This window comes from Ursus arctos, unplaced genomic scaffold (assembly GCF_023065955.2).
Source record: "Ursus arctos isolate Adak ecotype North America unplaced genomic scaffold, UrsArc2.0 scaffold_2, whole genome shotgun sequence".
Taxonomy (NCBI): domain Eukaryota; kingdom Metazoa; phylum Chordata; class Mammalia; order Carnivora; family Ursidae; genus Ursus; species Ursus arctos.
This window is the reverse complement of record NW_026622874.1, coordinates 27,735,563-27,761,271: the sequence shown is the minus strand read 5'-3', so window position 1 is coordinate 27,761,271 and position 25,709 is coordinate 27,735,563. Positions and strand designations below refer to the sequence as shown.

At 38.4% G+C, this 25,709-nt stretch overlaps 1 protein-coding gene across 4 annotated transcripts in view; it reads right to left on the bottom strand.

The window, feature by feature from the left end:
• Positions 1-21,018, bottom strand: part of LOC123001591 (serine-aspartate repeat-containing protein F-like) — a 24,826-nt gene extending 3,808 nt beyond the window's left edge. Inside the window, exons 1-4 of one of the 4 annotated variants that reach the window (XM_057315493.1) lie at positions 20,128-21,018; positions 6,569-6,788; positions 6,278-6,295; positions 1-21 (exon numbers count right to left, since the gene is read on the bottom strand). The exon at positions 1-21 is cut by the window's left edge and continues 3,808 nt beyond it. The gene's annotated coding sequence lies outside the window, so the exon portion shown is untranslated. The remainder of the gene's footprint in view (positions 22-6,277; positions 6,296-6,568; positions 6,789-20,127) is intronic. The other 3 variants (XM_057315494.1, XM_057315495.1, XM_057315496.1) reach the window with 3 other exon arrangements.
• Positions 21,019-25,709: the final 4,691 nt, after the last annotated feature.

Genomic DNA, 25,709 nt, shown 5'->3' with positions numbered 1-25,709 from the left:
CACTATGCGAAGCATGAGGTACTGTTAGGGGAGAACAGAACATCAAGGGTTGGTACAGACAGAGCCAATCCGTGCAAGCACATTTAAAAACATACTGTTCCCCTCACCACATTCCACAAACTATGGTCAAACGGGAACAATATAACTCCAATAAATACTTCTGTTTAGAGAGGGAAGGAATGGGAGGCACCAACCCACACCATTCTGAAATCCCACTGAGCAAATACTGTGGGTTCCCTGTATCTAGAGGTAGGAATCATTCCTTGATTATGCCTCACTTCCACTCCCTGGGAGTTCTATGCCGGTTTATTATTCGTCACATCTCTTGCCTCAACTTCCTAGGAGTTCTGCCCTCTTCTATCATCACCCTTGACCATATTTGAGTAGGACATCAGAAGATACGCTCTCCTGATGGTCTCCCTAAGCCTACTTCCTATCCCTATAAACTTAGGGTATTTTTTAAATCTCAGTCCCAGTCTTAAAGCACTTTTGGTAAGAGGGTTACTTTAAACGTTGAGGGGTTTTTTGTGTGTGTCTTTCACCTATACGATTGCAGTCAACTTCCTATGCCAATAACCACACCACGGTGCCTTTCAACGTGTGTATCTCTCTCTAAGTATCTTTCTGTCTTCGTTACAAGTACCTAACCTTATCAGGCTTCATGGCAACCATGCCCTTCCTTTTACTCTCAGTTATTTCATCCAACTGAAATAAACTACTTGAGGATACATTATTAGTCTAAACAGACACCTGAACAAAAGGTGTGTAAGCCATGTTCTAAATGTGGTCTTGTTCCCAGGCTGTGTGTTAATGGTAACACTCTTCGTTTAACCCTTGTCCTCAGGTTATATGTTAAAATGGGAACTTTTTATTGGGAGGAAATGAAAAAGAGTAGCATATATTAAATCAGCAAATCCCAGAATTTATGAAACCTCATTTTTTCCCTTTCATTTCTCATTGCAAACAGGCCAATTCTTTTCTTAGCTCAGCTCTTTCTTGTAGTCTCCTATCAAATGCAACTAATGACAACCCACCATGCTACCAACATTCTGTTTCCAAGACCCTTCCCACAGATTCAGTAGGTACATTGTCTACCCACGACGGTTTTACGGAGTGTTTCACCGATGTATAGCGTAGGTTACCGATTTTCCCAGCTGCTTATTGTCTCTTCCTTAATTACTGAAGCAATACCACATATTTGAAGGTTTTGTTAAGGCAGAATCCCACTCTTGGTACCAATGCCTATATTGATCAGCTTGTGCTGTTGCAACAAGCACACAAATTGCTTGTAACAATACACATGAATTTCTTGTTCATGTTGCTGGAAGGCTATGTGTTAGATACTATTCTGCTGAGTTCTACCACTGGGATCTGAATGATTCTAAATGTCTTCTCTCTCTGGGACCCAGGATGGGTCTAGAGCAAGTTTTTCCTCACAGTGAAATGCAGAAGATCAAACGGGGTGTAGAACAAAACCATACAAGTACATTTGAAGCTGTAGCCTGGACCCAATGTCGATCAGATCCACGGGCTGAAGGGACTCATTTGGCTAAACTCAAAGTCCGTGGCAGTAGAGATTATGTTCGGCCTATAAGATACCCCAAATAATTAGGAACAAATAATATAATCTATCACACCCATTAAGTTAATAATGTCATTCTGAATTCTTCATTGCAGATAGTGATCATTTGTTTCATTGTTTTTGAATGCGCATATACATAGCTGTCATTAAGTTCCTTAATTGTAATGGCAGGCAGCAGAGACCCTGACGGTGACAGAGGACGAAGTCCAGAGCCCAAAGAAGCACCAGGCACAGGCATCCTTCCTTTCAGTTTCTATACCTCCCTTCATGCACCAGCTACTAACATCTTGCAGACTGGTACTTCTCTATAGACTGCACTTCTTTACAATATAAACTTTACAATATAAAGGGGATATTAAATACATGGCTTAACAGCAGCTACCTGGAGTAGCATAACAAGATAAATTACAGACCCTTCCTACAGGTGGGATATAACCTCCCACTAAAGGTTTTCAGGCAGGACTGGAATGTACAGGAGTGCCTACAGGGAATGGGAGGCAGACATACAGATAATGAGTGAGTGGGTATGCCAGAGAGAAACACAGGAGAAAGGTAGAAAGACACAGAGAACACTCACAGATAAGAAGGGGACCTCAGTACTTAAAGAATTCTAGAGAGGAGAGAGTTTTAAGAAGGTGTTGATCAATACTGAGAAATTTTGCATTGAATTAAAGGATAATGAAGACTATTAGGCCTAATCAGTAGAAGCCTATTGTCAATATGTGGATCGTTTTCTTAGGAGATAGGATGTAATTCTAGTCATACCTATGTTAGTATTGAGTTGTTCAGCAATTCTGACGTTAGGATGGTAGACATGATGAGCAAATGTTGCCGTTTATTGGGAGAGGATGGGGCAAGATCAAAGGCCTGGGAAGAGGGCCCTGCCTGGGTGTTGTCTGTACTGATGGCCATGATGTGTACAGGGTGACAGGAGAGCACTGCGAACATGAAGACAGCCAGAGGGCCCAGAAGACACCAAAAGTGGATGTGGAGAGCCTAGAATGTTAAAACATGCTTGATCTACCTCATAGTTTTGCATGTGCCCCGCCCAGGGAATGTCCTAAAAAGGTTTAACCTTTAATTGTGTTGCAGGTGATTAGAGCAAGGCATAGCTAAAACACGGGCAGTCACAAAGTACGTTATATCCAAGTTCTGCTGTTTCCACCTTCTCTACTAGGAGATTTTCAATATAAATAACCTAAAAGACCTCAGACAGAGAAGTCATGATCATTATATTCTCCAACTGGCCCTCATAGATTCAAAGTCCTCTTCACAAATACCATATTTTAACCGGTCGGCCCAGAAAGACAAAGACTGACTTGCTAAACCATCATTGCCCTTATTTGAGGAAAATCCCTGCTAGGTATTGAGCCAAGAGTGAAACCTAGCCCTCACAATTCACTCTATGGTTGAACAGTCTTACTATTTGGAATTTGTATTACAGCATTTTAGTTCTAAAAGGTATCTTGTGGATAGTGTGACCATATAATCTATCATCCAAACCAAGATGATTTTGAGAGTAAAAGAAGATGGCTATTAATTACTGCAGAACAATGGGCATAAACCAGCATGATCCCAAGCAAACCAAGATGGTTCTTGTGATGTGTGTATGTTAGATAGTCTCCAAGCCTCCCTCCATAGTCTATTCATATGCTATTGAGAGATGAATCTATTTCCCCTCCCCTTGGATCCTAGGCTGGCTTCTTGCTTTCTTTAAACAATGAAATCCAGTGGAAGCAATGCCACTGACAGGCCTAGTTTAAGCTTAGCAGCTGCTGTTTTTGGTCTCTTGGAAGTCTGTAGCCATGCTGTAAAGAAGTACAGGCCCTAAAGGATGTAAGCACATGAGTGATTCCCAGACAAGACCTTGAGAACAGAAGAACCACCCTTCTAAACTGAAGAAACATTAGAAATAATAAATAAATGTCTTAAGACATTACCTTTTGCAATGGTTTGTTATGTAGCAGTGAATAACTGGTCACCCCCCTTATAGGTAATATAATTCACCATCTATGTGCAATACAGTTTAAAATAGTATTAGCCCCTAGAGAGCTCCACATTCAATTTTAGCACAATTTGACAGCTCTTACAGAACTAAAACTCAAGTGATCTGAGAACATAGGTCCAGTTGCCAGACATATGAGTCATGTGACCTTGAACACAAGCAGCTACATTTAGAAAGTGATCCTCAATGATTTCTTAGGAGTTTAAAAGAGACCAACGTGCTAATATTTTCATTGACTTCTCTTTCTACTCTTTTTTCTTTCCTTTTCCAATATCTTGACCAAATGTTTCTGGTAACTGGAACACCTTTGGATCCTAAGGTATCTATTGGCAAACTTGGTATCTTAGTTGTTAAGTAGTTTGAAAAGTTAGATAAATCTCTCTTTCCCAGAGCTCTTTGAAATCCACAGCTGCAAAGTTCTGAAAAACTTGCCCATTAGCAACACAGCAGGTGAGTCCTGCTGGATGGTCATGACATTCAGTAAGATGACTGTGGCAGGGGAGAAATGGGGAACAGAGAATAGCCTCTGTTGAGATAGGAGACCCTGAGACTCCTACTTGTCTGAAATTTCTAGAAACAGCAAATAAAACAAAACTCTGAAAGTCCTTGGTAAGCTTTCAGAATCCAGCTCTCCCCTTCAGAAGAATGGAGTTTTGTCAGGGAGATGGTAGCATTTAGAGACAAACTGTGTTATAATTCAGATTCAAATCACTTCTCCTAGACCTTTAGCATAGCAAAGCACCAGTATGTGGTCCAACAAGGGAGGGAGGCCAGTATGACCTAGTGAAAAGTTTTCATGGAAGAATATTTTTAACAAATAATATCTTGGTTGTTTGCTCTAAAGGAAATTGTCAAGTAGAAGTCATTTAAGTAATGCCTTTAATGAATAGATAAACACCATTTGAAATTAGCTGAGAGAATGGGTACTTCTACCTGCATGACGAATCCTTCACAAATAGAACAAAAGTAAATTTGAACACAGACATTTTTGCCATTCTCAGAATTTTCCAATTATGGATGCTTGATTTATTCCTGTTATTACTCTTCTCGTGACCCAGTCTACAGCAGACAACAAAGAGAACTAAAGAGAAATAACAGTAATTTTTCCTAATGCAATTTGAGTATTGTCAGTGACCATCAAAAAGGCATCGTTGCCTTAAACTCTTTGGGAAAAAGCAGCTCAGACTGCATATTTTTTTTCTACCAAGAAAATAGCCGCAGCATTATTTTTGTCAACCTGCCACCTTAATATACAGGTGTTGTCCATTAATTGAGGTATGATGCTCTGTAATCTGGTAACTCTGCCCATTATGTATGTTTCCACTCTTTCCCACCATTATATTCTCTCTCGGTGCTTGTCTATAAGCTCAAGTTTTTTCATTTGCTTCAGCCAGAGAGCCTCTGATAATTTGCACATTCACTCTATTTAGATTACAAGGCATAAAGACAGTGAACTTGAGGACAGAGCAATATCAACTATACAAAAATGAAACAGGAAAAGAATGACAAAAAACGATAAACAGATTTTCAGTGGCTATGACACTATATCAAGCAGTTAACATATATGCAACTGAAGTGCCAAGGAGAGACAGAAAAACATTTGAAGAAATGATGATCAGAAATGTTCAAATGTGGGGCGCCTGGGTGGCACAGCGGTTAAGCGTCTGCCTTTGGCTCAGGGCGTGATCCCGGCGTTATGGGATCAAGCCCCACATCAGGCTCCTCCACTGTGAGCCTGCTTCTTCCTCTCCCACTCCCCCTGCTTGTGTTCCCTCTCTCGCTGGCTGTCTCTATCTCTGTCGAATAAATAAATAAATAAAATCTTAAAAAAAAAAAAAAAAGAAAGAAATGTTCAAATGTGGTGAAAGCAATAAATCCACTGATCCGAGAATCTCAACAAACCTCAGGCAAGATAAACCAAAAAGAAAATCATATCAAGGCATAATACAATCAAACAGCTAAAAACGGGTGGAAAAGAAAAAAATCTTTTAAAAGAGTCAGCACAAAAAGATACATCATAAATGAAGGACCAAAGATAAAAATGGCTGCCTACTTTATTACAAAAACAATGAAAGCTAGAAGACAATGCAATGACATCCTTAAAGTGCAGAAAGAAAAAACCTGTCAACCTAGAATTCTATATCCAGTGAAAATAACCATCAGAAATTAAAGTGAAATAAAGATTTTTCAACATGAAGTATTTCAGAATGAAAGAAGAAAGAGGACTGAAAATGGAAAGTATGTGGATTCATATAAAATACATTTTTTCATATTTTAATTTTTTTAGAATATAATTGACTGCTAAAAAAATAAAAATTTGTTTATAAAAAATGTATTTATTTATTAACATGTAGAAATAAAACATAGGTAAAAAATAGTACAAATTTTAAATGATGAAATGGAAGTATATTATTTATTAAAAATTTATTTAAAAATTTATTTATAACATGTAGAAATAAAACATAAGTCAAAAATAGTACAAATTTAAAAAGGATGAAATGGAAGTATATTGCTGTCAGGTTTTTACATTATGCATGAAGTGGGAAGATATTATTGGGGAGATATTATTTGAAGGTAGACTGTGACAAGTTAAAATACATTAAGCAACCCCTAAAACAATCACTAAAAACAAATAAAATGAAAAGCTGTAGCTAATGAGCAAATACTAGAGATAAAAATAGAATACTTACTCAAAAACAGTCAATTCCCTGAAAAGAAAGCAAGGGAAAAGGAAATAAGAAATAGAGTTAAATTGACAAAAAGAAACAAATGATAACTGATACATTAAAACACAACTATATCAACGATTACATTAAATGCAAATGATCTACATATTACAGATAAAATGCAGAGATTGTCAGTCTGAATTTTAAAAATCACAGATATGAGGGCAAGCTAGCTGTGACATCTGTCACCCCATTGATTTCAGGATTAATTCAGCTGATCTGGCTGGTTAGGTGGGTGTTGCCTTCTTCTCTCACCATTCCATGAGCATCCCTCCCAAAGCTCCAAGCTTGGTCAGAGAGGACGACCTTCCCTGATAGAGGAGGACTGTTCTTCATTCAAGGGTATACAAGTAGCTGTGCTCCTCTGCTAAGATCTCCAAATAAGCCGTTAAGGTCCATTTGTAGGAGAACATAGGGCAGTCAAGCTTCCAAGACTCCAAACATATCTCAATGAGGTGCTGCATGTGGCGGTCTGCTAGAAAGAAAGAAAGAAAGAAAGAAAGAAAGAAAGAAAGAAAGAAAGAAAGAAAGAAAAGGAAGAGAGAGAGAAAGAAAGAGAAAAGAAAGAAAGAAAGAAAGAAAGAAAGAAAGAAAGAAAGAAAGAAAGAAGGAAAAGGAAAAGGAAAAAAAAGAAAGATAAAAAGCAGGACCCAAGTGTATGCTGTTTATAAGAAATATACCTTAGAAATAAAGATATAAATAGGTAACAATTAAAAGGATGGAAAATATATACCTAGCATAATCAGAATAAAGGCAAAGTAGCTATATTAATATACACAAAATATTAAAAATATTTCTGAGACAGTGTCATTTTATAATGATAACTATCTTGCCCTTCTATATATTCATTAAAATGCATAAATATCTTAAATATATGTGCATCTGTCCAGCAGATCTTCAATTTACATAAAACAAAAGCTGACAGGACTGAAAGGAGAAAGAGACAAATCCACAACTATAAGGTAGAGATTTTAACACTCTTCTCCCAGGGATTGACAGAATATGTGACAGAAAATCAATAAAAATATAGATAACAACAAACCAACTAAATAGACCTAACTGACATTTATAGAATACTTACCAACAGCAACAGAATACAAATTCTTTTCAAGTGTATGTTGAACGTTGACTCAGTTAGACCATGTGTTGTGTCATAAAATACATCTCAATAATTTTAAAAGGCTTTATATCATATAATACATTCTCTTGCCATAATGGAATCAAGTTAGAAATCAATAACAAAGAGGTATCTGGAAAATGTTCAAATATTTGGAAATTAAATAGCATATCTCTATATGCCAACGGGTCAAAAAAATCACAAGGAAAATTAGAAAATATTTTGAAATAAATGAAAGTCGTAATGCAGCATATCCAGATTTGCAGGATGTGATGAAAGCAATGCATAGAGAGAAACATCTAGTAACACATGCATATACTGGAAATGAAGAGCAGTCTAAAACGAAATCTCTAACCATCCACTATACGAAGTTAGAAAAAAAAGAACAAATCAAACCCCAAGTAAGTAAAAAGAGGAAATAATGAAAGTGTGAAAATCAGTAAAATAGAACTGGCAAACAATAGAGGAAATCAATAAGCCCAATAAAATTTATGACACTCTAACTAGACTTACTGACAACAAAGAAGGCACAAATAATACAGCTATTAAATAGACAATAAGAGATTGTTATGAACAATTTTGTAACAATAATTTATACAACTTAAATGAAATGTATGAACTCCTTGAAAGTTAAGAACTACCTAAACTGGTACCAGAAGAAACAGAATTCTAACTAGCTCTATATCAATTAAATAAATTGAATAATTAAAACCTTCACATAAGGGAAATTCCAGGCCCAGTATGTTTTTCTGGTGAATCCTATCCAACATTTAAGAAACATATCATATAAATTCTATGCAAATGCTTAAAGAAAATGAAGGCAAAAGAACATTTTCCAGCTCATTTTGTGAAACCTTGATACAATAAAGACATAAGACAAAAATCTACACACCAGTACCCCTCATCAACAGAAATACAAATATCTTTAACAAAATATTAGCAAACAGAATCAAAAGGAGCCACTTTATGAAATGGGCAAAGTCTAGAAAATGAGTAGCTTATTTCTGAGATATCCAAATGGACATAGCAAGTAAGCAAATAAATACATAACCTGAAAGGCATCAAATTAAAAGAAGAAAATAAAATTTAGGGGGTGCCTGGGTGGCTCAGTGGGTTGAGCCTCCGACTCCTGATTTAGGCTCAGCTCATCATCTCAGGGTTCTGAGATGGAGCCACGCCTTGGGCTCCACTCTCAGTGTAGAGTCCACTTGTCCCTCTCCTCTCTTTCTTTCTCTCTCTTAAATAAATAAATAAATAAATAAATAAATAAATAAATAAATAAAATCTTAGAAAAGAAGAAGAAGAAGAAAAGAAAATTTAGGAGGCTTCAGCATGGAAACAGAATTAAGCCCACAAAATAGATGAATTTGCCTCAGAAGAAGAGATAGAATGATTGAGTCCTGTAGCCCTATCATATTTAGAAGTAGGGCAGGGGAGAAGTAGAAAGAAATTAATAAACATAAAAGATAAAATGTAAAGGTCTTACATGCATCCAGTTTGATTTGCAGAAGAAAGAAATAAAGACATTGTGAGAGGGACAAAAATGACTGCTTAATTTCCAGAACCGATGATCAACACAAGTGCCCTGATTTGCAGATTACAATAAATCCCCAGCAAATAAAAAGAAATCCTCAACTAGGGACATCATGATGAAATATCAAAGACAAAAACGAATTCTTTAAAAGAAATCACAGAGAAAGGATGGACCCATCATGAGGGGATGATAATTACACTGACAACATAATTCTTAAAAGCAGCAATAGAGGGATGTCTGGGTGGCTCAGTTGGTTGAGTGTCCAACTCTTGATTTGGGTTCAGGTCATGATCTCAGGGTCATAAGATCAAGTTCCACATCAGGATCCACACTCGGAGTGTGGAGCCTGCTTCAGATTCTCTCTCTCCCTCTGCCCCCACTCCCTCTCTCTTTCAAAAACAGAAAAAGAAAAGGCAGCAATAGAAACCGAAACTCAGTGTAACATTATCTTCCACGACGCTGAAGGAAAATAATTGTGAAGCTATAAATGTGTATTCAGCTAAACTAATAAGAGTAAAAGAAAGACATTTTCAAACAAACAAAAGTAAACATACATAAATATCCAAGAAAATTCTGCAAAGAAAGAATAATTGAAAGTGACTAGTGCTGCCAAATATAAAACAGTAACAAAAACACTGAGTAATGGCACAAGATTGAAGATACATAATTAGAGCAGAGTATACAACTAGAAATAGACACAAAAACATAGTGGAAGGTAATTTCCAAAGAAATTAGCTATGACATTTAGTGGTTAAAAGACATACTGTTTGATAACATTGTCAAGATGACTGGACAGAAATTTTTAAAAGGAATTAAGCTGAGTGAGTGATATTACCAATATGGCCAGGTAGGAGACTCCTGGCTTTCTTTCCTCTCAGATGCACAGAACAGACCCATGTGCATGGATCAAGCTCCTCTGAGAAAAATCCAGAAACTAGTTGAGCGACTTTTTCACATCAGGCAATTGAAAAATGGCCACATCAAAATTAGTAGGAAAGGCTAAGAAACACTCACCATAATCCCCACCTCTGTTACACGGCCTTACAACCAGGATGGAATTCCCAGCTCCCATCTTCTCCCCAAGGAGCAAAGGGCTTGGATCATACAAATAGAGTCCCAACTTTTAAGGCTGGTACCCAAAGCCTCCAAATCATCCAGCTCTGAGAGCCAATAGGAATTATATTCACGAGTTTCACAGGACTGTAGCAAACAAAGAAGCAGTTTTAAAACAGGTGGGTGAGGATTTCCCATGTCTATCCCCCCAGGCTCAGTGCAAAGGGAGCAGACAAAAATAACCATCTTCCAGTTTTTCCCTGGAAGGAGTTTGACTACATCCTTTCCCATCTGCCCTCTGAGGATCCAGCTTCTAATCAGCCTGCATCTGAGAGCTAACTGGGATTCTCCCAGGAGCCTGGAAGAGCCAGTGGGTACTTTCCCTACCTTCTCCCTCTGGCTTGTTTCAACAATAAAATCAAGGCACTAGCAACTGCCTGGAAGGAGGTTGTGCATGCATTGAGTGCCCCAACTTTTGTGGCTGCCACCTGATGGATGGGCCTTTAATCACCAAGCTCTGATAGACAATAGGGCTGGACATGCATGAGTCCCATAGGATCATATTAAACAAAGAAGCAGTTGTTAAATGGATGTACAAGCACTTTCTGCAACTACTCCTCCACCCCCACCCAGGCTCAGTACAGTGGGGATATAGGCAAAAAGTCGCATCTCTCAGTTTCTCCCTGAAAGGGATTTGATTAAATATCTTCCCAGCTGCTACCCGAGGGTCTGGCTTCTAATCAGCCTGCATCTGAGAGCTGACTGGGATCCTCCTGGGAAACTGAAAGAGCTGGTGGGAACATTGTCTGCCAATCCCTTTCCCCCGGCTCACTCCTATAGTAAAACCAACTCTCTAGCTTCTCCCTGAAAGGAGTTTGTCCACACATCTGTCACTCAACTGTTATGGCTGCCACCCAAGAGAGTGGCTCCCAAATCAGCTAGCTCTGGGAGCTGATGGGGTTCAATAATCATGAATCCCCCAGACCATACAAAACAAAGAGGCAGTTCTATTTGAATGCACAGGAGCTCCCAGTGAATATTCCCTCTGGCTCAATACAGAGTAAGTAGGCAAAAACACCTAGATATTGGTTTCTCCCTGATAGGGGTCAGACTGCGTATATACTGCCCTCACTTCCCCAGCTGCTGCCTGAAGGTCTGGTTTCCAGTTGGCCTGCATCAGGGAGCTGAAGGAGCAGACTGTTAATAGTCCTCTGGGAGCCTGAACTGTTGAATGGCCATTTCCCACACCTTTGAGACACTGATGGATCTTGTCATACTCCAATCTACTGGGAGCCACTAAGCCACTGAAAACAAAGATGGTGGGCTCGATAATGACAAAGGTTTGAGAGTCAACCAGGAGGTCAGGTGAAGCTGATTGATGAGGTTCATCTCTTAACTGAGGCCAGTCTGTCAAGACTGAAACAGGAGTCTGTTTTATCTAATTTGCAGAAACAAACACAGAGATTTTTTTTTTATGAAGAAACAGGAGAGTTTGTTCCAAACAAAAGAACAAGATAAGTTCCCAGAAACTGACCTTAATAAAACCAAAATAAATTATTTACTCAACAGAGTTCAAAATAGCAGTCATAAAGATGGTCACCAAGTCTACGAAAGCAATACATGAACAGGGTGAGAATTTCAACATAGAGATAGAAAATATGAAAAACTACAAAAGAGAAATCATAGAACTGAAGAATATAATAACTGAACTAAAAATTTCAATAGAGGGGTTCACCAGCAGATTAAATCCAGTGAGAGAAAGGATTAGCTAACATAAAGACAGGGCAATGGAAATCACTCAGTCAGAGGAACAAAAAGAAAAATAATTTTTTAAAAATGAGGATAGCTTAATGTACTTATGGGACACCATCAACTGGCTTGATATACATATTATAGTGTTCCACAAGGAGAAGAGAGAAAGAAAGAGGCAAAAAGTGTATTGAGAGAAATAATGGCTGAAAACTTCCCAAACCTGGGAAAAGAAACAGACATCCAGATCTAAAAGATCAGAGATTTCCAAATAAAATGAATCCAAAGAGATGCAACCGAGACACATTATAACTAAATAGTCAACAGTTAAAGAGTTCCCCCCAGACAGACAAAAGCTGAAGGAGTTCTATACCACTAGACTGGCCTTACAGGAGATGTTAAAGGGAGTTCTTCAAGCTGAAATGAAAAGATGCTAATCAGGGGCACTGGGTGGCTCAGTCCGTTAAGTGTCTGTCTTTGGCTCAGGTCATGATCTCAGGATCCTGGGATCCTGCTCAGTGGGGAGTCTGACTCTCTTTCTCCCTCTGCCCCTTCCCCTGCTGGTACAGGCTCTCTCTTTCTCTCTCTCTCTCAAATAAATTTTTTTAAAAAGATGCCAATCAGTAACATGACAACATATGAAAGTATAAAGCTTACTGGTAACAGTAAATATATAGTTAACTTCAGAATGCTGTAATATTGTAATTGTAATGGTAGTGTGTCAATCACCTACAACTCTACTAGAAAGGTAAAGACAAAAGTATCAAAAATAATCACAGTGACAATAATTTGTTAACAAATACCCAATATAAAAGGATGTAAATTGTGACATCAAAAATATAAAATGTTGGGGGGTATAAAAACGGAGAGATTTTGTATGCAAAGTTAAATTGTTATCAGCTTAAAATACAGTGTTATAACTATAAGAATGTTTAATGTAAGCTTCATGGTGACTACAAAACAAAAGCCTATAGTAGATATGTAAAAGATAGAGAAAGGACTTAAAGCATACCACTAAAGAAAATTATCCAATCACAAAGGAAGAGAGCAAGAGAAGAAAAAAGGAACAGAGGAACTATAAAATAGTGAGAAAATAATGCACTGAGTCATAATGGTAAGTCCATACCTATCAACAGTTACTACAAGTGTAAATGGATTAAACTTCTCTAGTCAAAAGATACAGAATGATGAATGGGTAAAAAAAAAAAAAAGTAAAAAAAAGACCCAACTACATGCTGCCCACAAGAGACTTATTTCAGCTTTAAGGGTTCACATAGATTGAAAGTGAAAAGATGGAAAAAATATTCCATGCAAACGGGAATCAAATGAGAACAGAGGTAGTTCTATTTATATCAGACAAAACAGACATTAAGCCAAAAATTAACAAGATACAAAACAAGGTCATTATATAATGATAAAAGTCATTAGATAAGGTCAATTCATCAAGAAGATATAACCATTCTAAATATTTTTGCATCCAAAAATTGTAAACATTTATGCACCTAAATATTTAAGCAAATATTAACAGATTTGGAAGGAGAAATAGACAGCAATATAATAATATGGGAAGTCGATACTCCACTTTCAACAATGGGTAGATCATCCAAACAGAAAATCAGTAAGTAAACAGTAAGCTTGAATTATGTGTTAAACCAGATGGATCTAATATACAAATACAGACCATTCTATCCAATAGTAGAATACACATTCTTCTCAAGTGCAAGTAAAAGATTCTCCAGGATAGATCACCTGTTAGGCAACAAAACAAGTCTTAACAAATTTAATATTGAAATCATATAAAGCATCTTTTCTAACCACAATGGTATGAAACTAGAAATCAATAAGAAGAGGAAAACTAGAAAATTCACAAATATATGGAGTTCAAACAACATGCTACTGAACAACCAGTGGGTCAAAGGAGAAATCAAAATGGAAATTAGAAAATATTTTGAGAAAAATGAAAATGAAAACACAACATACCAAAACTTATCGGATGCAGCAAAAGCAATTCTAAGAGGAAAGTTATACTGATAAATACCCACATTAAGAAAAAGAAATCTCAAATAAACAACCTAACTTTATCCTTCAAGGAACTAAAAAAGAACAAACTAAACCCAAAGTTATTAGAAAGAAGAAAATAACAAGAACAGAACAGTAATAAATAGAATAGAGACTAGAAAGACAATAGAAAAGATTAACAAAACTAAGAGCTAGTTTTTTTAAAAGATAAAACTGACAAATCTTTAGTTAGACTAAGAAAGAAAAGATAAATAAAATCAGTAATGAAAGAGGAGACATAACAAATGATAACACAGAAATATTAAGAATCATAAAAAACTACTATAAACAATTATGTGCCAACGAATTGGATAACCTAGCACAAATGGATACATTCCTAGAAACATACAGCCTACCAGGACTGAATCATGAAGAAACAAAAAATCTGAACAGACCAATTATGAGTAAAGAGATTGAATCATTAATCAAAAACCTTCCAACAAAGACTAGGACCATATGGCTTTGCTGGTGAAGTCTACCAAGCATTTAAAGAAGGATTAATACCAATCCTTTTCAAACTCTTCCAAAAAATTAAAGAAGAGGGAACACTTCCAAACTCATTTTATGAGGCCAGCATTACCCTGATACCGAAGCCAGACAAAGACACTACAAAAAAAGACAACTACAGGCCAATATCCCTGATAAACACAAATGCAAAAATCTTCAACAAAGTACTAGCCAATGAATTCAACAGTACGTTAAAAGAATCGTACATCACGGTCAGGTAGGGTTTATTCTTGTGGTGCAAGGATGGTTCAACACAGGCAAATCAATCAACATGATGCACCACATTTAAAAAAATGCAGGATAAAAATCATATGATCCTCTCAATAGATATAGAAAAAGCACTTGACAAAATTCAACATCCTTTCATACTAAAAACTCAACAAATTAGATATAGATAAAATGTACCTCCACATAGTAAAAGCCATATATGCAAGCCCACAGCTAGCATCATACTCAATGAAGAAAAGCTGGAAGTTTTTCCTCTAAGATAACTAATAAGACAAAAATGTTGACTCTCACCACTTTTATTCAACATAGTGTTGGAAGTCCTAGACAGAAAATTAGACAGGGACCATTATGCCCTAATAAATATAAGGCATCCAAATCAGTAAAGAAGAAGTAAAACTGTCTCTGTTTGCAGATGACATTTTATATATAGAAAATCTTAAGACTCCACTAAAAAAAAACTGTTAGAACTAATAAATTCAGTAAAGTTGCAGAATTCAAAATACACAAAAATCGGTTGCATTTCTGTATACTAGCAATGAACTATCAGGAAGCAAAATTAAGAAAACAATCCCACTTAGAATGGCATCAAAATTAATAAAATACTTAGGAATAAATGTAATCAGGAGGTGAATGATTTGCACAATGAAAATTGTAAGACATTGATTTAAAGAATATCATTGATGAAAGCAATTGAAGAAGACAAATAAATGTAAATAAATAAATGTTCATGAATTGGAAGCATTAATATTATTACAATGCCCATACTCCCCAAAGAGAACTACAGATTCAATGCAAACCTGATCAGAATTCCAACGGCATTTTTCACAGAAATAGAAAAAACAATCCAAAAATTCGTCTGGAACCACAAAAGACCCCAAATACCTAAAGCAATATTAAGGAGGAAGAGCTAAGCTGGAGGCATCACACTTCTGGTTGTTAAACTATATTACAAAGCTATTGTAATCAAAACAAAATGGCACTGGCATTAAAAACAGACACATACATCTGTAGACCAGAATAGACAGCTCAGAAATAAATGCATGCATGTATGGCCAACTAATTGCCAACAAAGGCGCCATGAATACACAATGGGGAAAGGACAGTCTCTTCAATAAATAAGGTTGGGAAAACTGGATATCCACATACAAAAGAATGAAATTGGACCACTATTTTATACTAAACATAAAAAATTAAAACAGATTAAAAACTTGAACATAAGCCCTGAAACCCTATAACTTTTAGAAGAAAACATAGGAAATTAAGCTCCTTGAAATCGGTCTTGGCAATGATTTTTTTGGATTTGAAACAAAAGCAAAAATAAACAAGTGAGCCTACATCAAACTAAAAGGCTTCTGCACAGCAAAGGAAACCATCAACAGAGTAAAAAGGCAACATATGGGAGAAAATATGTGCAAACAACAGACCCAAGAAGGATTAATACCTAAAATGCACAAGGAACTTCTACAACTCAGTAGCAAAAAAAAAAAAAAAAAAAAAAATTAAAAATGGGCAAAAGACCTGAGGAGACATTTTTTCCACAGAAGACATACAAATGGCCAACAGGTACATTAAGACGAACTTGACATCACCAGTCATCAGGACAATGCAAATCAAAACTGCAGTGAAATGTCATCTCACATCCGTTAGCATGTCTATCACCAAAGGACAAGGGATAACAAATATTGGCTAGGATGTGAAGGAAAAGGAACTTTTGTGCACTATTGGTGGAAATGTAAACTTGTCCAGAAAACATTGCAGAGGTTTCTCAAAAAATTAAAAATAGAGCTACCATATGATCCAGCAATACCACTTCTGTGTATATATCCAAAGGAAAACAAATCACTATCTTGAGACATCTATAGTCCCTGGTTTATTACAGCATTATTCATGCTAGCCAAGATACAGAAACAACCTAAGTGTCTATCCACAAATGAATGAATAAAGAAAATACATAGGCAATGGAATACTATTTAACCTTTAAAAAGAATGAAGTCCTACCATTTGCAAGAATACAGATGAGCCTTGGAGGGCATTACACTTAGAGAAAAAAGTCAGAAAAAGACAAATGCTGCATGGTGTCACTTAATATGTGGAATCTTAAAAAACAAGTCTAACCCATTAAAACAGAGAATGAATGATGGTTAGTTACCACCATTGGGAGGTGGGGGGAATGGGGACATGTTGGTAAAAAGGTACAAACTTACAATCATAGGATGAATAAATTCCGTGGGTCTAATGTGTAGTAGCATGGTGACTATCCTTGATAATACAGTATTGTATAATTAAAAGTTTCTATGAGAGTAGATTGTGAGGTGACAGATGTGTATTAACTTGATTGTGTGACTCCCTTCACAATATATATATATATATATATATATATATATATATATATATATATATATATATATATATATCAGATCATCAATGATGATGTATCATCCATTGTAACAATGTACCACTCTGGCGAGTGACATCTACATGGCAGGAAGCTATACATGTGTGGGGGCAGGGAGCCTATGGGACCTCTCTGTACCTTCCTCTCTCTGATTTTGCTGTGCACCTAAAACCACTCTTAAAAAATTTAGTTAAAACCAGAATACTGGATACTTTTTAAAAGTTCAGAATGAGAAAAGCTTTATTATGACCTAAACCTAGAAGCCATTAAAGAAAAATAATAATAAATTTGACTATAAAAAAAGTAAAGGTTCTACACAGACCATAAAGAAACAAACCACATTGCAAAAAAAAGTATTTACATCTATTTCACTAATGTTGAAGTCTTTGAGGGGCCCAATAAATGGCAGCCTTTGACCTTGCTTAGTTCTGAACAAGTTGAGAAATTGGACCCAAAAAATGACCTGTGAAAGCCAGAATAACAGCTGTTTTTCTGATAAAGACTTAGTTGTAATACATTGCTTAGTCTGAGAGCCAAATGGGTGGCTAACTGGACCCTAGATTTAGGCACATCACAGAAAGTGTAAGGCATGCCCGGTACACAGCTACGCTGGCTTTTTTCTGTCTTTGGACACCCTAAGCTTGTTCCCACTTCAGATACTGTGGGCTTATTTTTCCTTCTTTTGCACACGGCATGATCTTTTATTAGATATTTTTGGGCTGGCTCCTCAGCTCAAATGTGATCTCCTCACAGAAACCTCCCCTCAACCCCCTACTTAAATAGAACACTCTTCCCCACCACGGTTATCACAATCATAGATTGTCTTATTTACTTACTTACTTATTTATTTGAATAGCTATTTTGTGTTTATTTTCCTCCACTAAAATAGAAGCTCCCTTGGAACACAGAGCTACTTTTTCATCATGATATCCCCAGAACAGCACCTGACACATAGTAAGTGCTCAATAAATATTCACTGACTAAATGAGGGCTGCCATTGAAACAAACAGAAAATGCATCAAGATTGCCTAGAAGGGTCAACAGTTTGGGGGAGTCAGAGAAGGCTTCGGAAAGGATGTAAAGCATGATCTTTAAGTGGGCACCTGATGAATGAGTAGGCATTCACTAGGGTGGCCTTTGACTCAAACTGAGGAAAAGGGGAAAGGAGATCTTCCAAAGATTGGGACTAAAAAGCCACACTTGGGGGGAAAATGTGAGAAAGAAAACAGACTTCTGTCGGGTGGCTGGGTCTACCAGTAGTCCAATAATTGCTAGACATTAGATTGAGAGGTAAAAGAGAGCAAGAGTCGAGGCTGGCAAGATTAGTAGAGGGCAAAATCACAGAGGGCTTTTGTGCCATCTTAAGGATTTTAGACATTATCTTAAGGATAGTGGGGATCTTTTGAGATAATTGAGTTTGGAAGCAAAAGATCACATTTATGTTTTGGAAAAAATCTTGTGTCCCTAACACCTCATACAGTCTGTGGCTAACCTAATTCTTCCCCCAAAAACGAGCAAATAAAACCTCAGTGGAGAATGAGTTTGAGAGGAGCGATCCAAGGCAGGAGGACCAGAGGGAGGTTGCCACAGTCACCCAGGGGAGGAATGATGGCGGCTGGCTTCAAGAGGTGGCATGGATTTTTTCAGAGCGGTGCTTGGAGGCACTGCTGCCTCTTGTCTGCAAAGGCTGCTCCATCAGCGCTCACCTCCATGTCTTGGACCATGTAATCCCCACCCTGCAGGTACTTTATTAGCTTTGCAGAGGGCAGAAGTCATCGTCCTAATTCTCCACTTGACCTTAAGACAACTGCGCAGGTTCCTTAAGGATGAGGGAAGGGAAGGTGAACAGGTTTCCTCTTGGTGTCTCTTACTCATCTCTCATTTCAGAATTGCCTCTTGTTCAGATTTCTGCAACCTTATCATTAGCCCTAGATGTTCTATGAGCACGTCCTGTCTTTCAAACAAAGGCCTGAAAAAGAAATTGCGAGAACCACGCAACTGGATCCTTTGGTGAGTTGATAGATTTTCATTTTCCTTAAGGAGAAGGGCTCATTAAGTAGATCCTGCGTTCAGCCGTGGCCCATGTTTACTAAAAACTAAACAGGAGAAACTCTACAAAACCAGTTCCAGAAAGAGGCGAGTCCATCTGTGTCAAACCACAATCCTGGAAGTTGAATGTTTAATTCATAAAGTAAATTATAAGAGATTACTTGTACAAGTAGCTGCAATGTCCTTAAAATTATTCTTTAACTGAGGAAAAGTTTTTTGACCTTTGGAGAAAATGCTTGCTTCTAGCTATGACTAAAAAGAGATTTCCTTCTTTCTCTGTTGTGTTAAGAATCTTTTCTTCTTATAAAGAAGGCACCACAGTGATTTATAACTGTCATAAAAGCCTGGAATCCTTTTGAGGTTAAGCTACTCAGCTATTCAACTTTTACTACAGAAACTTTGAAATTCAAAAAGAAAAAATAATGTAAGTTTTTGAAGGACATGTGTTGCTGTAGGTGATCCTGTTAATTAAAAGTGATTGCCTGCTAGGAAATCATACTTTAAAAAGTTTCATGAATTTATTAGAACCCTGAAGGTATCTTTGTATGCACAGAGCTTTACACGCCATTTATGCAATTTTGTTTCAGATCTGCTGAAAGTCTTGCTGACACTCCCAGAGCAGGGAACAGCACTGTTAGCATGTGTGTGTGTTTTGGCTAATTGAATTATGTGAAAATACATACTAATGAAGCTGTTAGCAGAGGTGTTTGCTGAGTAGACTCTCCCTCTAATTTCTTCCAAATAAGGAGCGTCTTTTTGCAGTAGATTAACGTTTTAGGAACGGCTGCCTTCTTATAGAAAAATAGCACATTGTCTAATATCGTGATTCATTTTTGTGCATGCTAAAAAGCTCTCTGCACACCTGATGTGCACATTGTACCAGAGAAAACCTAAAAGGCATTCCTAATTTCAAAAAATGAGCTACTCTGGAAAGACCAATGATGTGTAATTATCCAATAAAATTAATGAGCAAATTATTAATCTTCTCTAAAAACATTTTGGTCCCCTCCCCTTCAGCACACTTTTAAGAATGATTGTGTTTAGTTTGGTTTGGTTTTAATGAGGATTATTATTTAATGGTCCTATTTGGATTATTTTGCCGCATGTCTATTTGCAAATAGTACCTCGTAACATTTGTTGCTGTAATTCTGCGATCCCCTGATGCTGGTATTTGAGAAATACGCTATGGCAACGCTGTGGTTGTTTTTCACAGGAACCCAGGGAGCTATCAAAGTCGGAGAACGTGCCTCTGTTTGCAGTGGAGGTGGGCAGGCGGTGAAATCCCCGCGCACCGCTCGAGCTGCGGGCGACAGCAATCAGCTAATTGCCTAATGGGGATACAGAGCCGGTGCCCCCGCGCCGCGCGTCGCCTGGCGGGTCACAGTCACCAGAAAGCGGCTTGCTTGCCCTGTGTCGCATCGTCGCCTTGCACTGTATGCTCTGCTGCCTGAGATGAGCGGAGCTGGGGGCAGGCTCTCAGCACATCCCGCAAGAAAGGCTGCCGCGCGGTTGCCTGATCCGGCTCGCGGCCAAAAGGAAGGGAGCTTCGGGAGGAAAAGAAAACAGTGAGAAAACGTGGGCTCACCGCGCAGTGCTCCACGTGCACGTCCGGAACACACAGGGATGCCTTAGAAATCAATGTAATCCGAGACTGAGCTGGAAAGCGGCCACGCCGCTGAAACACTGAAGGCTTGGGAAATAGTTTGGGGGACAATCAGCCGTAGAAAGTGACCAGTGGAGGGAAATTACACATAAATGTTATAGGTAACATTTTATAAAATGTGTATATAACATGTTATATGTAAATATATGTGTGTAATTTGTGTGACCAAAAAGAGCATTATTCTTTGTTATCACAAGATTAATATCTTAACAGAAATGCTGTGATTGCTGTTAAGCCCCTGAGATCTTGCACAGAAAAGTTGCTTTTCAGTTTGGGGCTAGAGCTACCAATCCCAGAAACTGTCACCAGGCCTCTCACTTTGCATCTTTCACCTCAAGGGGAGGGGGGGCGGGAGAGTCCTCAACAGCCCCTCCCCCCACCTCCAAGATCCCTGAGAATTCCCTGCGCAGCTGAAACAGCGCTGCGACCATGTCCCACCGTCACACATCTGGGCCATGCCATTTGGACTCCAGCAGATCCTGAGAGCCATTCTCCTGCCTCCCTGCTTCTGGTAACCTCATAGATCCCTGTCCTTTTGTTTTTAAAGTCCCGTTTTCAACGATTTTGTAAGAGCTCAGTTCGAAGTCCTTTTTCTGCCACTTCTAGTCATGGGTTCTTGTTCATGTCAGTAACCCTTGGTTAGCATTGATTTCCAAATCTGTAAGATGGGCAAAACAAAAACAAAAACAAAACCGCTTTCTGAGATGATCAAAGCCTTGCGAGAAGGCTTTGAATATTTAAAGTGCACTGATGGCATGATCATGGTAGAGCAAAATGTTTATGTATCAGGACATTACCTGGTCTTCACGCCTCTTCTTTGGATCTTCAGACAGACCTTCATGACAGGTTGTCAAACTATTGTCACAGCCATCTCCTGAAAGACAAGCAGCTCACTGTCAGCCAGGAAAGCAGGTCAGGCCGGGGCAGGGAAGCAGACTCTGGGATGGAGATAAGCTTGCAGGTGTTTATGAGGGAGCGCTCCTGGGAGCACCACCTGGGAACAGAAAGGGAAGGAAGCCGACAAGGCCGAGGGAGAAAGGAAGCTGTGACGCTGTCTTGGTGCCGTCTTCAACTCATCCTACTTAGAGCCAAGGTGACACTTCCTAGCTGCTTGAGTTGGAATGAGGCAGCCATAGGTTTACTCTTCTTATTGGAGCAGTCGTTGAACTCAGGCCTTCTGGGGGAAGGGTTTTCTTCAGTAGAGACAATTGCCTGGAAGCAGCTGGGGTCTGCCAGCCAGGGGGTGGGGAATGAGTCCTCTATCCCTGAAAGCAGATCTGGCTGGTGCCCGTTACAACGCCCACCACACTGATGATTAGCTTTGGGTTGTTTACTTCTGAAATATGCTTAGTACATTGTCTTGCTGGTAAAATGTGTTGATTTTCTGTGGGGCCTTCAGAAATTACCTAGGAATGAGAACACCCAAGCTCTAGAAATGATTCTGTACTTATCTGAATTAGCAAAACATCTTTGACAGACTGGGTGACAGGTCCCTAGTAAAAAGTCAACCCCCGTCTTTCTCTCCAGCTCTCTGCAGTATCACTAGGAGACTACTCCAAGATCTGCCTCTTAAGCCATCCTTTCCTATCGCAGTGCATAGATTTCACCCTTTGGACCACCAATGCTGGAATTTAGACTTCACGCTCATGGCCTCCAGCCATGTCTCATTTCTATTCACTTCCACCCCATCTAGGCTCCTGGACTCCAGCCCAAATCAGAGCCCCAGGCCCCCTGTGTAGCCATTAGAGGAAGTCAGACACTGCTGATCAGCCATGTTGCCTTAAACTGTCATTCAACATCCCTCTTCAACTATAAAACAAGAAGATCTGTTCTTCCCATTTTTAGCTCAAATTACTGGGTTTAACAATCAAGCTAGGCAATGAGAATATATGTTATGTGTGCGTGTGCGTGCGTGTGTGTGTGTGTGTGTTCATTTCATAGACATCTATTGGCTGGGTACATAGATGGATGGATATGTGTGTCCCATAGCTTGGATGAATTCTAGAAAACAGTCCCATGGCCTGCGCCTTCTCCCACCAGCATGTTTCGTTTGTGTGTCTTTGGGGAACACAATCATTATCATTTCTAGCTAGTAGAAAATTTTACCAAGGATTTTTTGATAAATAGAGCAGATGAAGCTGAAGTCTTAGTACTTTAACTGGTACATAGTAGTTTCTCTGATGGATGTCAGTAACCTTCTACCTTACCCTCTAAACACCCAAGACCCAACTTTTCTTTTTTTTAAAGATTTCATTCATTTATTTGACAGAGAGAGCGCATGCACATAAGCGGGAGAGGGAGAAGCAGGCTTCCCACTTAGGGAGCCCAATGTGGGGCTCCATCCCAGAACTCTGGGATCACAACCTGAGCCAAAGGCAGATGCTTAACTGACTGAGCCACCCAAGCGCCCCCCCACAACTTTTCATTCATTCATCCATCTGTTCATTCAGTAAACACCAAATGCCTACGATGTGCCAGATCCTTACTGAAGCAATGGAGACGGGGCCATGACCAGTCACAGTCCTTGCCCCAAATAGCAACCAGATGCCTTAATGCAAATTCAAACATGATCACAAAATTAATAATAATAATAATAATTTAGGCTATATCTTCTTTTTAATAGACTATCTTTTTTTAATAATGTGTATGTTTTGGTGGTCTCTTTTCAAAGATGCTCAATTTTTCTTGAGAAGTTTCTGTAAATGTACATCAAAAAAGAAAGTTTGCCCCACATGCTCCCAAACATAATAGCCAGTCAGCTACTTCTGTCCATACAGAAAACCAATTGCGTTCTCTTAATTTACTTTCCAATCCATGTTATGGGCTTGTTGTGTAATGAAAGTCTTTGGCTAATAGTATCGTTACATTGCATTTTTAATTTTTAAAGTGTTCCCATATCTATTCACAAATTCAAGCCTCACAAAAGCTTTGGTAGGTAAACTAGACAGAATTAAACCCATCACACTAAAAAGGAACCCAAGGCACAGAGAAAGTTGGGTGATTGTCTAAGATTGTTCAGCTCATCAGCTAAAACAAAATACCAAAACAAAAACAAAAGTAAATCTAGTACCCAGATCTCCTTCCACTGAAAATTTTGTATATTTGGAGTTTTTCCTAGTAAATGAATTTTTATGACCTCAAGTTTACACATGCTACTTCTATCCCCCCATCCCCTTCCCAACAACCTAACAGCAAATCTCTCAGCTTGTCTGTAGCCTGTGTGATTAGTAGATAAAATGACTAGTGACATGTATCAATTTATCTGACTCGCTGATTAAAGAGGATTGCTATGAATCCAGGGTCTCAATTTGTCAAGCCCCAGGACACAATTCAAGCTCTCTGTAATCTGGCCTACTTGCCACTTGATACTAATTGTTGGAAATTCTGAAATTATTTTATATTTTAAGGAGTATTATTAAATTCTCTTGGGTATCTGGAAACATTCTATTATAGGCAGCAGATAAGTATTTGCCTTTTCAGTACCATCTCTTCTTGGCTCCACGCTCAACAAGAGCGTCATTATCTTACAACCTCAAGAGAGAACATTTTTAGCCAACGAACAAGAAGCAGGCAGCCTGATTTTCAGCAGTTGGACCAGGCCACTTCTCTACAACCCATGGACCTCTCCCTTGTCCCACGCCTCTGGTGCATGCTGAACTCTGCCTCCCTGGGCAAATACCTTGGAGACCAGAGCAGCAGGAGAAAGAGCCAAGAGGCTAGGGGTAGACAAAGAGGGGGCCTGTTCCTGTATCCTTCTCCTAGCCCTCAAGCTCACTCCTCTAGAAAGCTCTGCCCGGTAAATTACATCCCTTCGCCTTAAACTTCTCCAGCCTTGCCACTGGAATTGACCACAAAAAGCACACACAACAATGTGAAATGGAAAAAAAAAAAAAAAAAGGCAATAAGGGGCACTTGGGTGGCTCAGTCAGTTAAGCGTCTGCCTTCGGCTCAGGTCATGATCTCAGGATACTGGAATCAAGCCTCGCATCGGGCTCCCTGCTCAGCGGGGAGCCTGCTTCTCCTTCTCTCTCTGCCTCTGTGATCTTTCTTACTCTTGCTCTCTCTCAGATAAATAAATAAAATCTTTTTTAAAAAAGGCAATAAAACAGTATGTGCAGGTTTATTTGTATCAGATAACTCACAAAATAATCCTGAAGGAAAGGGTATTTGATACCTTTGATATAATTTTGTCTTTATAAATTCAAGTGCAAATGATGTATAGATAGGTACCTACACAGATACATGTCCTCACATGGAAAAATGCTAGAGGGATAACTGGTAAACCATAACATTAGTTATTTCATAGTGTTAGAATAACGGGTATTTTCTAAGTTTTCTGTACTGAACGTGGATTATTTTTGATACTAAGAAAAAACATTATTTAGAAAAATAAGTATAATAAAAAAAATCTATGCCCCCCAAAAATAAAAATAAGAAAATAGAAAATCTATCATATTCATGCATATATGCCTTTTTTAAAGATCAAAATTGGTTGCAGAATAATGTGAATGTACTTAACACTATGACACATTGTTTTTTTTCTTAAGATTTTATTTGAGAGAGAGCGTGAAGAACGGAGGAGGGGTAGAAAAGGGGAGGAAGAAGCAGGCTCCCTGCTCGGCAGGGAAGCCTGACGTGGGGCTCCATCCCTGGATCATGACCTGAGCCCACGGCAGACACTCAACTGACTGAGCCACCCAGGCACCCCTGTTTTTTTTTAAAGAGTAAATAGAATATGCACAAACACTTTTTTATGAATAAAGTCTGTAATCTTTAGAAAAAAATAAAAAGACCAGAAAGAATTACATTAAAATGTTACATGGTTGCCTTTCTTTTTCCTGAGTGGTGGATTGCAGTGAATACTTATTTCTTCATTATTTTATGGGTTTTCTACATGGGCAAAGGATAATTAATATTACTCTTCAAATAAAAACAATTCCATGATTTCGAAAATACTAAATAAAGATCGTGATTGTGTATATCAATTTGTCCTTTTTGACACGTTGTTTTATATTTATTTGCACGTGGTTTCATGTGCAAATG